This window comes from Vulpes vulpes, chromosome 10 (genome assembly GCF_048418805.1).
Source record: "Vulpes vulpes isolate BD-2025 chromosome 10, VulVul3, whole genome shotgun sequence".
NCBI lineage: Eukaryota > Metazoa > Chordata > Mammalia > Carnivora > Canidae > Vulpes > Vulpes vulpes.
Genome location: NC_132789.1, coordinates 35,767,280 through 35,783,733, shown reverse-complemented (window position 1 = coordinate 35,783,733; position 16,454 = coordinate 35,767,280). Strand labels below are relative to the sequence as shown.

General features: G+C 62.1%; 1 protein-coding gene across 16 annotated transcripts in view; it reads left to right on the top strand.

Moving 5' to 3' along the window:
- The first annotated feature begins 1,236 nt into the window (after nucleotides 1–1,236).
- SGMS1 (sphingomyelin synthase 1) overlaps nucleotides 1,237–16,454 on the top strand; it is a 245,826-nt gene continuing 230,608 nt past the window's right edge. For 9 of the 16 annotated variants that reach the window (XM_072723562.1, XM_072723556.1, XM_072723561.1 and 6 more), the window contains exon 1: nucleotides 1,242–1,438. The gene's annotated coding sequence lies outside the window, so the exon portion shown is untranslated. Of the gene's footprint in view, nucleotides 1,443–16,454 lie in introns of all 16 variants that reach the window. The other 7 variants (XM_072723569.1, XM_072723551.1, XM_072723564.1 and 4 more) reach the window with 3 other exon arrangements.

Here is a 16,454-nt window from a genome sequence, read left to right as displayed (position 1 = left end):
CGGCTAAATTTAATCTCAGGCCGAGCCAGACTCGTCTTTTTTTTTTTTTTTTTACGTGTTTTACCCAGGATTTGTTTGTATTGCCTTTGCAACTTCTTTTTGGATTTCTAAATTACAACTCTCTCTCTGAATTATCTTATGAAAGTGGAATCAAGTGGAAACAGCTTTATATTTTGCTTTTCCCCCACGTCTTACATACAGTCCTAACATCCCTCATGGAAAACGGTTTAGGAAGGTCTTTATCATGGAGCATGTCTTCTTTTTTTTAAAAAAAGATGTTCGTTCTTTATTCATGGGAGACGCAGAGGCGCAGGCAGAGGGGGAGCGGGCGCCCTGCGGTGACCCCTGCCCGATCCGGATCCGCCAACCCTGGACCCTGGGCGGCCCGTCTCGGAGCAATTTAAAGCTGCAGAATATTAAGGGAAAAAGTCACAAATGAGCAACTCTGGAAAGACGCTTGCAGTGGAGCACTGAGTGTTTTGCAAAATTCAAGTTTATGCTTTCTTTGGGGGGGGGGTCGGGCGGCGGTGTGGACGCCTCGGCAGCGTCTACACCGCGTGCTTCCGTGACCGATCACGTCGCTGGAGGCCGGCGCTCCGAGGACGCTCCGCACGGACGGCGCCTGCGGGCCTTCGGCGAGGCCATCCCGGGCGGCGGCAGGTGCGCGGCGGGGCCCGGGTCGCGCCCCGGGTCGCGGGCCGCGGAAGATGGCTGCCCCCAGCGCCGCGGACAGTCACGTGCCCGCCCCGCCGCGCCCCCTCCCGCGCTCGCCCAGACCCCGGCCCCGCGCTCGCCGGCCGCCCGGCGGCTCCCGGGCCCGAGGCCGGTGTGCCCGCCCGCCCGCCCGCCCGGACCCCAAGCCGGCCGCGGGGTCGGGCTCCCGGAGCCGGGCACCTCCGTGGGGGCGACCTGCGGCGGGCCGCCTACTGGGCATGCGCAGGGCTCCCGTCCGGGCGCCGCCGGGCTCCGGGTTTTCCTCGGCACTCGGAGCGGCGGCGGGAGGCGGGGCCCGGGGGGGCGGCCCTGTCCCCGCCCCCTCCCCCTCCCGCCCTCCCCTCCGCTCCTCTCCCCGCCCCGGGCTGGGGCCCCGGCGGCCGCCCCCTGGAGGCCGAGTTGCGGCCCCGCCCCTCCGGCCCCGCCCCCTTCCCGGGCGCCGCCAACACCCGGACGAGCGGACCCCGCGGAGCCGGGCCGACGCGGGCCGCGGACTGGGCATGCTCGGCGGCCGGAGGCTCGCGCTGGCGAGTCGGAAGCGTTCGCAGCAGCGCGGCGGCGGCGGCGGCGGGACGGAGCGGGACAGAGCGGGCCGGGCCGGGCCGGGCCAGGCAGCCGTCCCCGGGGAGCGCATCCCGCGGCGGGGCCCCGACGCCGCCCGGCCCCGGGTCTCGGTGCGCGGCGGCGGCTCGGCGAGCGCAATCCCGGCGGCGGCGGCTCCGGGGCAAGTGAGCCCGCGGCGGGGGCGGGGGCGGGGGCGGGGGCGGGCGGGGAGCGGGACCCGGGGCCGCGGGCGGGGGCGGGGGCGCAGCCGGGGCCCGGCCGCGCGCTCACCTGGCGGGCACTCGGGGGGCGGGGGCGGGGGCTGCGAGGCCGCGGGGGGCGGCGGGGGCGGGGCGGGGCGGGCGGAGGGCGGCCGGCGGGGTCCCACCCCCACTCCCACCCCGCCCCCGCCCCCACCCCACGGCCCGGCGGCGGTGTGACAGTCGGCCCGGGGCGGGGTCGCGGCGGGGTCGCAGCCGGCCGCCCCCGGTCCCGGGCTCCCCGGCTCCCCGGCTCCCGGCTCCCCGCGCCCCCCGCGCCCCCCGCGCCCCCAGCTCCCGGCGCCCGTATGACAGGGGGGCCCAGGGGGCGGCGGGGTGGGCGAGGCCTGCAGGCGCCCGGGCGGCGGGGGCGGGGGGCGGCCTGCGCAGGGGGCTCCGCGGTCCCGCGGCCTCGGCTGGGGCAGGGCGGCGGCCTCGGGGTGGGGTGTGGGCCCCGGGCCGGGCCGAGCGGGCGTCCGGGGCAGCGTCGGGGCCGTGGCGCCCGCCCCCGGGGCAGGGGGTCGGCGCGGGGTGGGCAGGTGCGCGGGGGCGGGGCGCAGCGGCGGGAGGCGGCTCCGGAAGGGAAATTTGTCCCGGTGGACCGGAGGCCCGCCGTCCTGCCCGGTCCTGCCCGGTCCTGCCCCGTCCTGCCCCGTCCTGCCCCGTCTGCGGCGCTCAGGCTCAGGCTCGGGAAGGCACCCGCGGGGTGTTGGGGAGGGCAGCGGAGGAGCGGACTGGTGCCCGACGGCTCGGGGAGGTGCCGGGGCCGCCCTGAGCCAGGGTCTGCAGGTGCCTGGGCCCGTGCAGCAGGAGCTGGACGGGCTGGGGTGGGAAGGTGCCTGGGCCCGTGCAGCAGGAGCTGGATGGGCTGGGGTGGGAAGGTGCCTGGGCCGGTGCAGGAGGAGCTGGACGGGCCGGGGTCGGCAGGTGCCTGGGCCCGTGCAGCAGGAGCTGGACGGGCCGGGGTCGGAAGGTGCCTGGGCCAGTGCAGGAGGAGCTGGACGGGCCAGGGTGGGAAGGTGCCTGGGCCCATGCAGCAGGAGCTGGACCGGCTGGGGTGGGAAGGTGCCTGGGCCTGTGCAGGAGGAGCTGGACGGGCCGGGGTGGGAAGGTGCCTGGGCCTGTGCCGGAGGAGTTGGGTGGGCCGGGGTCAGAAGGTGCCTGGGCCCGTGCAGGAGGAGCTGGACGGGCTGCGGTCGGCAGGTGCCTGGGCCTGTGCAGGAGGAGCTGGACGGGCTGGGGTAGGAAGGTGCCTGGGCCCGTGCAGGAGGAGCTGGATGGGCTGCGGTCAGCAGGTGCCTGGGCCCGTGCAGGAGGGGCTGGACAGGCTGGGGGTCAACAGGTGCCTGGGCCTGTGCAGGAGGGGCTGCCCCAGGTGGGGGGTTGGCAGGTGCCTGGACTCATGCAGAAGGGGCTGGATGGACTGGGGGTCAGCAGGTGCTTTGGCTCATGCAGAAGGGGCCGCGCAGGCCAGGGGTTGGCAGGTGCCTGGGTCCGTGCAGAAGGGGCCGCCCAGGCCAGGGGTTGGCAGGTGCCTGGGCCCGTGCAGAAGGGGCCGGTCGGACTGGGGGTGGGCAGGTGCCTGGGCTCATGCAGAAGGGGCCGCCCAGGCCAGGGGTCAGCAGGTGCCTTGGCCCACGCAGGAGGGGCTGGACGGGCCAGGGGTCAGCAGGTGCCTGGGCCCATGCAGGAGGGGCTGGACAGGCCGGGGGTGGGCAGGTGCCTGGTCCCATGCAGAAGGGGCTGCCCCAGGGCCAGGGGTCGGCAGGTGCCTGGGCCCTGCAGAAGGGGCCACCCCGAGCCAGCTCAGCAGCTGCCAGGGCCCGTGCAGAAGGGGCTGCCCCGGACTGGGGCTCGGCAGGTGCCTGGGCCAGGCAGGGGTTGGCAGCTGCCTGGGCCTGTGCAGAAGGGGCCACACCAGGCGTCCCACGGTGGGGCTGTAGGATGCGCGGAGGAGCCTGGGCCTCAGGTCCCTGTTGTCGGGTCAGGGCTCCCAGGGAAGCCGGGGCGGCTTGGTGATTCAGCAGGTGGCAGCCTTCCAGCTCTGAAGCCCGGCCGAGCCTGCCCGCCTGTTGGAGGCTCCAGCTTCGGGGGAAACTCCCGGCGCTGCCTCCTGCCTGGAGCGGCCCGTGGCCTTACCTTGCTGCTGCTCTGCGTTTGGAGGCTCAGCGCTTTTGGTCTTCCTGGCTGTGTCTCCTCAACTAGGTGGCGTGTGCTTGAGTCTCTCCAGCCCTGTGACCTGCTGGATGGCAGGAGGTGGCCAGCTGCCACTCTGCACGGTGGAAAGCAGGACGAGTTACTCTGCAGGAATCGATGGCAGTGTGCAAAGTGGAGAAATAGGCTTTTCTTTCTGTTCTGCTTCAGAGACTAGAAATTAACATTTTTAATACAATAGTAGGATGTATTTCTGTAACTCTGCAGGGCTGGTGGTAAGCTATTTAAGACATCTGACGGCATTTTTTTTTTAAAAGAAATTAATTCAAGGGATGGATTAAACTAAAATGAAGGGATGCAGTTATTAAGATAATATCTTGTTCCTTGGAGAATCCCAAGCATCTTGCACAGCGCCCGACTCGTGATGCTCCGTGAGTGCTTATTCAGCTGTCCTTTAAAAAAAAAAAAAATCCTAACAGAATCTCGTCATTAAGTTTTGGCACACTAGAAACTTTGTTTTCCTAACATGGAATTGCCTGTGTTGACCACAGGCATTCAGTTTTAGCTCGAAAACGGAATCTTTTTACCTTTTTGTTTTCCGGGTTAAGTCCCTTAATTTTCATATGGTGGCAGGTCCTGTATTCAGCTGGAAAAGAAAACCACATGCTTTGCTCACACGTCATGAAAATCTAAAAGGACTCCTACATACAGCGATCCTACGTTTCTTTAAAAAGCTGAAACATACTCTTGTTGCACATCAAATGTGCTCGGTCTCTATACAGAGCATTTCAGGAAGACTCTAGCACTCCTAGACCTTTGCCATCCCGTGAAAAGTGCTGCAGTGGAAAAGACAAAACCATGTTTGGGGAACAAAAACCCTGGATTGTTTGCACGGGGGGGGGGGGGGGGGGGATAAGCTCCCCTGTCTGGGGGAGGCATGAGTGTCGGGCCAGCTCATGCCTATGCATCATTTTAACTTTGTTCTTCTGCTCCTTCCTCCAGTTGTTCATCTGTTTCTTCTTTCCCTAACGACATACTTTCCTGGCATGGGCTTGCTTGCTTAGAGCTGCTGCCAGAAAGATCTTTTGCATTTTCTCACATAAATTCAATCAGCGGTGATTTTTTTTTGACTGTCCCCACGCTGTGGAAACCACTCTGTGTGGTGAACTGTTCCATGGTCCTTGGAAAAAGCTGTGTGCCCCTGAGGGGGTGTGACAGGTCATGGATGGCTTTTTCTTTGCCTTTTTTTTTTTTTTTTTTTATGGTGGCAATAACCAGTCTTTTGGAAGAACTGTTAGGGCATGCCTGTTGCTAAAGGCTTTGGCCTTTGTGTCAGAGGGCCTTGGTCAGGAGTACAAATGGTCGTTTGTTGTCTCTGCCCACATTCTGGGCATTGTGGCTGTAAAGTTTGTCACTTGGTAAGCTAGTCTGACCCCAGATGATGTGCTTATCTGCATGTGGGAGCTGGGCAGCAGAGTGGGATGCAGGGGCGGGGAGGGTGAGGAAAGGGGAAGAGAAGGTTAAGGGCCAGGAAGGGCTTGGTTTCATAAGGGACTTCTGGTTTCAGTGAAGCAGAATAGAATGCTGGCCAGCGAGTATGGCTCAGTCCCTGTGGGAGAGCTCTGCTCCCTTCCCGAGGCTTTCCCCCCTGCTCCCCCCCACCCCCCGACAGGCACAGATACAGAGAGACCCACACCCACCTGTAGACACAGGCACAGACAGGCGCAGGGAGAAGGAGCCCGAGTCTCAGCTCTGTTTAAATGCTAATACGTCAAGGTGGGAAAATGCAGTGCTCAGTAGCAGGTTGTGTTCTGGGGCCTGAATTCACCGGAGCTTGTGTGTCAGAACGGTCCCCCTCCGTCTCCGAGTGCTGAAGGGACCTGGAAAGTCCTGGGGGCTTCCCCTGAAGCAGCTCCTGCGTGCAAATGCAGGCCAGTGGACCCTCGAGCCGCTTGGGTGCCTTTTACCTCTTAGACGTGAGGTGCTGAGAGTTGGCCTCCGTTGTTGGCACAGGATCCCCCCTGTGCAAAGCCCCGTTCTGGTTTGATTTTTTCCGCTTCGTTTCTACTCCGTTTCTTCTCCCCGCCGCCAGAGGCGCCACCTCTCCCAGGTTGGAGGTGTCCTTGGGTGTGTCTGCGTCCCCGTTAAAGATGGTGTTTGTGCCTGTGAGTCTTCAGCTTACGCAAGTGGTGCTGTGCTGCAGGTCGCACCGGGTTTCCATTTCATCCAGCATCCCAGTGTTCATCCCGGGAGTCTGCAGCCATGTATAAAAGCGGGGAGAACTTTTCAGGACTTGGGGAGCTGTGTCCGTGTAGGCGCGATCTCGTGCGTTGCTCTGGTTCCTGTGCTGGGCCGCCGTGCGTGCACGAGCTTGATCACCCCTTTTCCTGTCGAGGGACACTTGGCTCGCCTCGGCCGCGCAGAGCTGGGATGAGCGTCCTGTGTGCCTTCTTCTCCAGGTGGATGCGGGACCGTCTCTAGCGCAGCGGTGTGCAGCCCAGTGGCAGCCGCATCGCCTGGTACCTGCTAGGAAACGCGGATTCTCGGGCCCCAACCTCGACCTGGCTCAGAAACCCTGGGGGCAGACCCCGATCGTCTGGGGATTGTGACAGTGGGGACACTTGGACACCGTCCCGTGAGGGCGTGTGCCCGGAAGTGGAACACCTGGGCGGAAGGAAGCAGCACGCCTGTTTTCACTAGAGGCCGCCGGCCCGGCCTCCGCGGGGGTGCGTGGAGGGCTGATGCCCCGCATCCCGCGAGGGTGTGTGACTTCTCAGTGCGTGTGAGCATCTCCTAGTCCCCAGAGCCTCTGACCCCGCTGTGGGCCGTTTCTTGCGGGGCTGACTTGCACTTGCTACTTGCATGTTCTACGTGTTAATCCGTCCTGCCGTCTGTCAGTCACCTTTTGTCCATGGTCACTTTCCGAAGTATGTGTTTCGACAGAGCCCATTACGTTTTGCCTTATGTTGCGCTTCAGGGATCTGGCGATGATCTTCCTTATTACCTGGGGCTCACGGGGATGCACCCGTTTTCCTCCATCAGCTCCATACTCCTGTTTTTCACAGTGAGGGCTTTACCCGTGTGGGGTTTATCTTCACACGTGGTGTCAAGCGGGGATCCGGTGCCGTTTCTTCCTTTCCGTTTTGTGAGCCAGTTTTTCCCACATCGCTAAGTCGTGTACTTTTTCCGTAATGTTTTGGAGGCGACTATGAGCCACATCTCTCATACTCGGGGTTCCCACGTGCACACACGAGCCTCTTTTTAAAACTCAATAGAATCGTAATTTGTGTTTGGTAACTACATCCGTTCTGAGTGTACAAGTTGATGGACTCCGACCGATGTACGCACTTGGGAGCCAGCACAGTGAAGATACCAAGCCTTTCCAGCGCCCCGACCTTCCGTCCCCGCTGTGTCCCCAGACCTGGGCAGCCCCCAGTGTGCTCTCTGCCACTGTGCAGTTGTGGTTGCGTTTTTAGAACTTTAAGTGAAACCACAGGGTATGGTACTGTTTAGTCTCTGGCTCCTTTCACTCAGGATACTGACTTTTTAAATCTTTGCTTTTTTTTAAAAGATTTTATGTATTTATTCATGAGAGAGACACAGAGAGAGGCAGAGACACAGGCAGAGGGAGAAGCAGGCTCTGTGCGGGGAGCCCGACGCGGGACTCAATCCCGGGACCCCAGGATCACACTCTGGGCTGAAGGCAGACGCTCAACCCCTGAGCCACCCAGGGATTCCTGGTGCCCCTGAATCTTTGTTTAAATTGTGAAAAAGGGGCACCTGGGTCATTCTATCCATGAACATGGTTATCTCATCTCTTACAAATGACTTTTTAACAGAATTCAAGGTTTTCTGTCATGGTGATGGTGGTTTTTGTTGTTTGCAAAGGTAGAAGGTGTTGCTCTGAGGGTAGTTCCTTCCGTCTTAACCTTTCAGGTGGGCAGAGTCCAGGCTTTGGGGGCAGATCCTTCTCTATTCAGCAGCCTTGAGTGACTGCCCCGTGGTTACTGTCTGGAGCCCAGCAGCCTCCCCGGGCCCTGGGGGATCAGGTCAGGGCGAGGGACCTGCAGATTGTGAAACAGCTGCAGTTCAGCGGCTGTTGGGTTAGAGCTCCCCTGATGCTGGCTTTAAATAGCTGCACACTTCAGTCCTGCTTCCTAGCGATTGGTAACAAAGGCGTGTCAGGAGAGCGAAGTGAATCAGCCGACCGTTGAACCGTGGGACCCCCGGTTCATCTACGTCTACGCCGGCAAGGCCGGGCTTCCACCCAGTTTTGTGGGGTTTCACGGAGAGTGTGGTACCTTCCAAGACTCCGGCAGTCCCGTGGGGGAGAGCCGTTAGAGAACTCCGTGATATAGACGGTATATAGCGGGTCAGGTGGTGTGTCCTGGGAGTTGGGAGAAGGGAGGTGTGCTGCTCTGTGAGTCGTGCCCTGGCTTGGGTAGAACCAGAGCAGAGACAGGAGGAGGGAGACCCCACGTGCGTTAGCATTTCTCCCCGGGCTGGGAGGGCCTAGTGGGTTCAACCCCACGGCAGTGAGTTTTGTGCCTAAATGTAAGTGTCGCAGTCATTGCTTTGGGAAACATGGTAGCAAGTGGCGGACAGATGCTCGGCTGGCCAGCAGCCGTGTGTTGTGTGGCGCGGTGGCTCAGAGCCCTGGGCAGAGCCCGAGTGTGTGTGTTCAGGGCTTGGCCTTACTGTTCAGGACCCGTGGGACCTTAGGCATGTTATGGAAACCTGCCGTGCCTCAGTTTCCCTGACCCTCACCGTCAGGTGTGGTAACTGCAGCTAACCTCACGGTGTCCTCGTGAGGACCACATAGGTAACGTCCGTCAGGTGCTTAGTGCCCAGCACAAGTTAATCACAATATAAATGTCACTCTTGTACTCTTGTGTCTCCTTCTGTTACTGTTTGTCGTGTTCCTCCTGTATCTCCTTGATGCGTACCAGGCCTTATGTCCAGAGCTGGGTGGCTTTTGTCCAGAAAGACCTGTGGGAGCCACAGTTCTGTAGGGTGGACTTCCTCTGCTCGTTGCCAGGCTTGCGCAGGGCGCGCGGGTTGTAGACTGCATGAATAGCCCTCGAGGGGTCGTGGGGCCCCGTGCCACCCCGCTGGGGCCCACGCGTCCTCCATCAGGGCTGTGGAACGAGCGCATGGACGTCGGGGCTCAGGCAGGAAGCTCAGCAGACCTTCTGGCCAAGGTGTATTCATCGTAGGGATTCATGTGGCCAGAGACCGCCTGAGCCCCTGACCCTTGGGACAGTTGTGCGAGGTGGAGAGTATTAGCATTCCCTTTTCGGACCTGGGGACGGTGGGGCACAGGTCATTTGCCCAACAGCGTAGGAAGAAGCCCTGAGGGATCGTCCTGTTTGGGGCCTCTGCCGGTTGGTAGGACCAGGTGGGACCGGGTTCAGATACCGCAGGTATTGGCCACACCGCGCAGGTATTGGCCACACCGCGCGCGTCCTGCTCTCTAGGCCGGCAAGGGGGAGGGGTGGACCAGCGCGGAGCCAGCGGTCGTGTCCGGGCCCAGGTTCTGAACTTGGGGATTTCCAGGGTGGAGGGAGAACTGCCCTCCCCAGTTCTTAGACCCTGTAGCAGCATGAAGTGCCCGTCCCATCTGGGGAGGTGCCCTGCGTGTTGGGTAGGGTTTGCCTCGCTCTGCCCTCGGCAGGGGAGGCTTTGTCCCCTCCTTTCTCCCCGAGGAAAGGTTGGGGTGCAGGGAAGAGAGCCACGCATGAGGACATGTCATGGCTGAGGACACATCGTGGCGGTGGCGAGCCCGAGCAGCCTCTCCTCCGGCCTCACTGTAGTAGGAAGCCGTGGTATGAAGGCCCTTTAAGAAAAGGAGGAGAAAGCAGGGGCTGTGTCCCATCCATGTCGTACAGGGTCCACATGTGGGAAGCCCTTGGGGAGGAGTGACGGCGTTTTTATGGCAAAAGTTTTCCGGTTTGCAACCGAATCTGCATTTTCCTCCTTGGGAACAGCGTTATGCATAAGACTATGAAGTGAGAAATTTTTAGATTTGAAAGACTTTTTAGGACATTAGAACTTAGATTCTAACTCAGAGGAAAACACACCAGTTAATGGTATTTAGGAAGGGGACTCTTCCCTGTGCTAGTTGTGGGGCCACCCCTGACCCCGCAGCTGGGGTGTTGCTTGGGGAGGGGATGTGACTGGCAGGTTGGGGATGGCCAGGGGAGCGCCGGGAGCCCCTACGAGAAGTGGCCAGATGCCCGGGTCTGGCCTTCTCGCAGCCTGGGGTTCACGGTGGCAGTAAATGGGCGTCGAGGGGCTGCAGTGGGCAGGAACCTCGTTCAGCCTCGAAAGGCACGGAGGTGAGACAGATGGGGTCTGGGCTCTCGGAGGGGAGGCTGGCAGGGGGACAGACGGGCACAGGTGAGTGCCTGGCCAGGTGGTGCCTGCAGCCTGGTGCCTGCATGTGCAGCCCCCTGGGGCCAGGGGTGGGAGGCTGCGCCAGGGGTGCCAGCACATGGGGGAAGGTCACTGAGATGGTACTGGAATGGTGCTGTTTGGTCTGGTCTTTCCTCCCTTGCTCCCGGGGCTTCCAGGTGGACAGCAGAGGGGACTCTCGGGGGCGCCTGCTGTGCGTGGCCAGATGGCAAAGGGGAACCGGAATCGCACTGTGCCCGGAAACCGTGTGGGAAGTCCGAGCGGGCGCTCCACGGTTTGTCTTTAAAAAAGGTGGCTAAGGTTTAGTACCTCCTGGAACGTAAAACCTGGAGGAGATGAATGGCTTTCTATCTTTAAGGTAAATCAGTGTTTTAAAGAAAGATTCTTTATCAGAAACAAGATTTTATTTTATTTGCCCACAATCTTTGGCAAAGTTCTAAATTCCAAAGTCAGTTTGTTTGCAGTGGTTTGCATTTCTCACTTAGGCTGTCCTCCCCTCGCCTCTCCGCCTCCCCGTCCCCCGGCAGCCCAGGCCCTGCTGCATAGCTGTACAGACCCCTGCACGCCCGGCACCTGTGCCAGAGCCCGGGCCTTGAGCTTGGGCAGCTCGCTCCTCTGTGCCCGGTTTCGGAGCCGGTCAGCTGGTCCTGGATTGCACGAGCCCCGGGTCACCCGTTGTTATCATCTTGTTTGTAGAAAAGAATCTTGTTTCAGGGTGTTTTCCCCCGAAATAAAAGCCGTGTGTCTGGACCACGCTCCTGAGCGGCCACGGCCACGAGTGCTTGTGCTTGTAGTTTCGAGGTTGTTAAAGGTACAGGGTGGGGGCTGCCTGGTCGTTCAGAGTCCGTGACCTGTCTCAGACCGTGGGTGGGGTGGGGACTCCTCCCAGGCCGGGTGCGGGTGCTGGGGACCGAGCTCTCTGGGGTCACGAGGTCGGGGATGGTGAGGAAGGAGCACAAGCATCCTGCGGGCAAGGTGGAGGATGGGGTTCCCCTAGACTGCTCCTGGAGGAGCGGGGAGAGCTGGCTGGGGTCCCCCCTCCCAGCAGTGGGGGCGGCAGGGGAGGCCAGGGAAGTGGCTGAGGGGAGCGCAGGGGTGCAAGGGGAAGGGGCGCTGGGCAGAGAGCTTTCCACTCTCATGACCCTTGGCGGCGGGGGAGAGGATTGGGGGGGGGTGTGTGTGCTGTGGTGTGTGTGTGTGGGTGGGGGGCATGGGGGCGGGTGTGCGCGGCAGCAGAGGAAGCCGAGTGGGTTCCTTCTGCAGAGCTCGGGCTGGTGGAGGTGGTGGGGGAGCCAGTGGCCTGGGGGTGGAGGGGGGAGCAGGGGTGTGGTGAAGTGGTGAGGGCAGTCGGTGGCCTGGGGGGTGGAGGTGGTGGTGGTGGTGGTGGTGGAGCAGGGGAGCTGGTACCCTGAGGAGGGAGGGGGGAGCGGGGGGGGGGTGGAGGTGGGGGGGAGCCGGCGGCCTGCTGTGCTGGAGCCCAGGCCCTGGGACCCGAAGGCCGGGGAGAGAACCTGGCCTGTGCGAGAACCCGCAGCCTTCGTTTGGCTGAGCTCGAGTCCCTTCCTCGGTGAGGTCACCGGGGACGGCACCTGTGGGGGCACGTGTCCCTGGCTGCGCACGCACCGTGAGTGTGCAAACCCCCTGAGCCACCGTGAGCTGGTGCCAGACGGGGGTCCTCTCCGTAACCAGAAGCGGGAGGGCGAGGACCCCGAGCCAGCCTGGAGTTTGCCCGTGGGTGGGGGTGCCCGACGGGGCAGTGGATCTGGGGGGCACTGGCTGTCCCGCATGCGACGGGAATCGAGGCGCCTGCATCGCGGGGTGGTCAAGTGGGTCCCCCGTGTGTGGCTGCGGCAGTGCAGGCGGCTGTCCTGGGACGCGGTGGCGGCGGGCGACCCGGAGAGTCCCCTGTGATGGAGGGAGCCCCTGTGAGGAGCGGGTGGTGTGGACCATTCCCTGGACGGTGGGGGCCGAGCGGCGCTCGGAGCCGCTGTGCCGGGACTGGCATCCGCGCCCAGCCTGGTGGCCACTGCTCTGACCACGGGGCCTGTTGTCCTGCTCGTGTCTATGGCGCTCGTCCCAGAGCCTGTCCCAGAGCCTGTCCCAGAGCCTGTCCTGGCCCCGCTCGTTTGCTTTCTCTGCCCTAAGGTCCGTGTCGTCGTCAGGTGGCTTCCTCTTGGGCCGAAGCCTTGAGAATCCTTGCGGCCACCTGACGTTGGGCGAGGCTGAGGGCAGGTGGTGGCCCGGCGTCCGCCCACTCGGGCCCTCTAGGGAGGGGGTGGCACCCGGTAACCCCGCCGCGCCTGGGCCGCCTCGCCTGGGCCGCCTTGCGGCTGCGCTGCCCTTTGCGGCGGGCGTGTGACGTTGGCCTGTGGCCGCTGCCTGTGTCGTGACAGCCGAGTGACTGGAGAGAGGCCGCGGGGTTAGGGGCTTCCACGGCGCCCTCGGCGACAGCCGCTTTGCCTCCGAGTTTAGAGCCCCCGGCAGGCCGGGGAGCCCATGGCTTGAGCCCCGTTGCCGTCGGCACGGGTTTCATGAAGCCGCTGGGAGCAGCCACACCTTGGGGTGTGTGCGTTCTCGTGGGGTGTCTGACGCGTCCGCTAAATTCACTGCGAAGATCTCTGAAAGGTCCTTTTTAAAGAAAGTTAAAGTGTCTGCTGGAGGGTGTTTGTTCCTGCCTGTCCCCTGTTGGAGGGACTGATGGAGGGCCCCTCAGGGGAGGCGGTGCACGCCGGGGTCTGGTGGGTACAGGGGACTTGACAGGGCCTGTTGCTCCCCCGAGGACGCAGGGGCAGAGTGACGGCGGCATCCTGGAGGGCCCGCCGCTGCCAGGGAGAAGGGGCGGGTGGGATGCCCAGTGTGGCTCTTCCCGGGGGGCCACGGGGACGGTGAACCCTGGGCTGGATGGTGCAAAAGTTAGGTGTGCAGGGCACGCTTAGGCCTTGGGCTGTTGGTGTCAGAGCTCCGCTTGAGATTCCTCTGCGCTAGCTAGGAGGGCCCGTAGTTTACGCCAGTGATAGGGTTCACGACGGCTGTCCTTCAAGGTGAGTATGTGGAGGGTAGCTTTTTTTTTTTTTCAAAGATTTATCTGGGGGAGAGAGCGTGTGGGCACAAGCGGGGAGGGGCAGGGGGAGATGCAGATGCCCCGCTGAGCAGGGAGCCCGATGCAGGACTCGAGCCCGGAAGCCCGGCGTCCGGCCCTAGACTGAAGGCCCCAGGGAGGGTGACCTTTGGGAGGGCTGGCACGGGTACACACCTGCGAGTAGATGGAGCTGTTCGGGTTTGCCCCAGAGCGGTGCCACAGCCGACGAACGTCCACGCCGGGAATGCCAGGCAGCCAGTGAAAATGTTACCTAGAAGGATGATCCTATAGAAAGTTGTCCTATAAAGTCGTCACGTGCAGGAAGGTACGTGGCCCTTCTGTGGACAGTCCAGGCTGGCGGCTCCTCCGGCCGGTGCCCCCGGGTGCCCCTGGCGCCGTGTGTCCCTCAGCAGGCCTGTGGTGTGCTGGGGACGAAGCTAAGTGCCACTCACTTTCTCAGAGTGCCCACGTTCTCGCGGGGGGACTGTGCAGAGAAGGGCTCCCGGCAGGCAGCTTGGCCCTGGGAAGCCCCATCCCCGTCTCCCTTTACCCGTGAGTCCCTGACCTGACGCTGATTTCCTAGAGGTTGGGAGGGCGTCCCGGAGGTGTCTTCCCTGCAGCCTTCTCGTCTCCCCGCACGGTGCAAGGCTCCGCGGGGGGGAAGGGCTGGCGGTGTGTGGTTCTGGGGTGGGGCGCCCCCGCCCCGCCTCCTGGCTCCTGTCCCTGGCACCACTCTCAGGCCCGCGTCCGTCGAGCCCCCGCCCCTGATGTCCTCTCGTCTGCAGTGTTTGCAGCCACGGGGAGCACGATACCCCCTTGGAAGTCACTGGTCTGGATCCCTTCTCGAAGCCTGGCGGGGTCTGGATCCCGGTCCAGGTGGCACCTTTTTCAAGGGGTGACAGCGCGGCCCCTCCGGTCGCTGTAGGATGGCTCTTCCACGCAGAGGGGGGCTAAAAACCAGTGTGCACTTCCCATCGCTGGCGGTGTAGACCACGGAGGATGGGAAGGTGTGGGGCCTGCTCCCGGGGGTGGTCCCCCGGGGAAGGCAGCCCGCGGGGAACCTCAGGACGGACCTCTGGACGCCGCAGGTGGTGGCCTGCTGAGCGCTCAGGGGCGCGGGCTGTGCGAGGGCGGGTGGGTGCTGGGGTGGGTGCGCGCCCGGGCAGGGAGGCTGTAGGGAGGCTGTCGAAGGCTGCTCCACCTTTGTCTTCTAGCCTGGGTTTGGTTTCCCTTTAGAAAACCCCCTCCCGCCTTCTCCCCGCCCTCCCCTCCTTTTTGTCTTTCTCCCCCATTTAGAAAACACGTAAGCAAACAGAATGTCATTCAGAGTCCCAGCTCCGCTTGATAACCGCGGTTGGCGTCTTGGCCTGCGTCCCGCCCGTCAGTTTTATCCGATCATTGGGTGTGCGCTCGGTGAACAGGCCAAATGCCAAAAGAGGGAATGTTCAAAGGACCTGTTTTGCCAGAAGGAAATCTCACGGCTCTAGAATGAGCTTCTGGGATGCAAGTGGGAGTCTGAGATTTCATGGGAATCATTACGAGATGATAATGGGGCCGTGGCACAGGATGCCCGAGTCCCATTGGGGGCCGGGTCGGGGCTGGCTCCGCAGGGGGGACGGGGCGGCAAGAGGAAGCTCACGTGGAGATGTGTGGGCCAGTGGTCAGCGTAATGCACTGGAGGGGCGCCCGCCTCCCACTCGCTGACCCTGTCAAGTCACAGACTCGCCTGTCCGCGGGTCCTCCCCTCGTCCTGGGTGATGAGGGTGCGGTTTGTGGAGGTGGCCCCTCACCTCCTTGGCGCGGTGCTTGCGAAAGAGGGTATGTGGGGGACCTCAGAGGCACAGGAGAGGTTGTTGCCTTCATAGGGCTTTCTTCCCAGCGTGTTTGTGGGCGGCTCCTGCCTCACGCAGCCCCTGAGAGGAGTGCGCACCCCCAAGCCCTGGCCCTGGGACCATGGGGCCGTGTCACTGGCTTTCGAGGTAACAGCTGTTTTCCCAGGCTCCCTCTGCATCTGGACTTGGCTGCGCACCGGCTTCAGCGTCCTCCCTGGAGGAGGTGACCGACGGGTCTGGAGAGGTAGCTCGCCCCCGCAGGCGTCCCACCTTCCAGCAGCAGGTGCTGTCAGGTCAGCGTGCTCTGTGATGCTGTTTGTAAGCAGGCTGTGTGCCCTCAGCGCCCTGCAAGGTACTGTTCGAATTTTATTCAAGCAGCGTTTTAAAATTGGTGATAACTGGCCGGTCCATCCTGTTTGAACACCCAGCACGTCTGTCGTGTCGTAGGTACATACATGCTTGTGTAAGTCACAAGTACGCGGCACTCCCTGGGGCGTCATGTGGCTCATGTTTGGCGGAAGAGATCTTTTTTTTTTTTTTTTAAATTATTTATTTATTTATGAGACATGGGGGGGGGGTGCGTCAGAGACCCAGGCAGAGGGAGGGAGAAGCAGGCTCCACGCAGGGAGCCCCGTGTGGGACTCGGTCCCATGACCCCGGGGTCATGACCTGAGCTGAAGGTGGTGCTGAACTGCTGAGCCACCCAGGGGTCCCTTTGGTGAAGAGGTCTTGTAAGGTTCACCTGGAACGCTCACAGACATTTGGGATCGACTTTTCTGACGCTAATAGGAAATATTCAGATGATGTGCCTCGTTGGCATGCTGCTGTCGCCATGCCAAGCAGCGACGCCTCGGTCAGACGCCAGGTCAGGGGCGCCAGAAACGTTCAAAGAGGCGTTCAGGTCTTTAGCCTTCCAGATCGAAGCTCAGGACCAGGTCTGGGTGTGGAAGCACGGGAGCTGGACAGCTCTGGTGGGTCCTTAGATACGTAGCAACCTACGTTTTACTTCTATGGGCTTAAAACACGCTATTTCTAGGATGTGACTGAGAATGTTCCAAATCTGTGATTTGCTGCCAAAGACTACAAACATCTTTTATCTTGTTCTAATTATAGTAAAGTAGACGTGACATAAAATTGACCATTTAACCAGTTTTAAGTGTACAGTTCATGGCATTAAGTGGACTCCCATGTTGGGTAGCCCTAACCCATCCCCCCTCAGGACTTCGTCGCCGAGCGGACATCCTGCGCCTGTTACGCACCGGCTCTACATCCCTCTCACCCCTGCTCTTAGTCCTCTGTCGATTGTGGAGCGAGAGGCGACACGGTGACTGCGTGACTGTTAGACGCGCTCGCCCCCCTGCGGGCTCACGGCGGGGCTGGCGGGGCTGAGCCGTGAGGCTCGCTGGCTGGGGCGCACTCGGGCATCCTCACCCTTGGGTCTCCCCGGCGAGGTAGGCT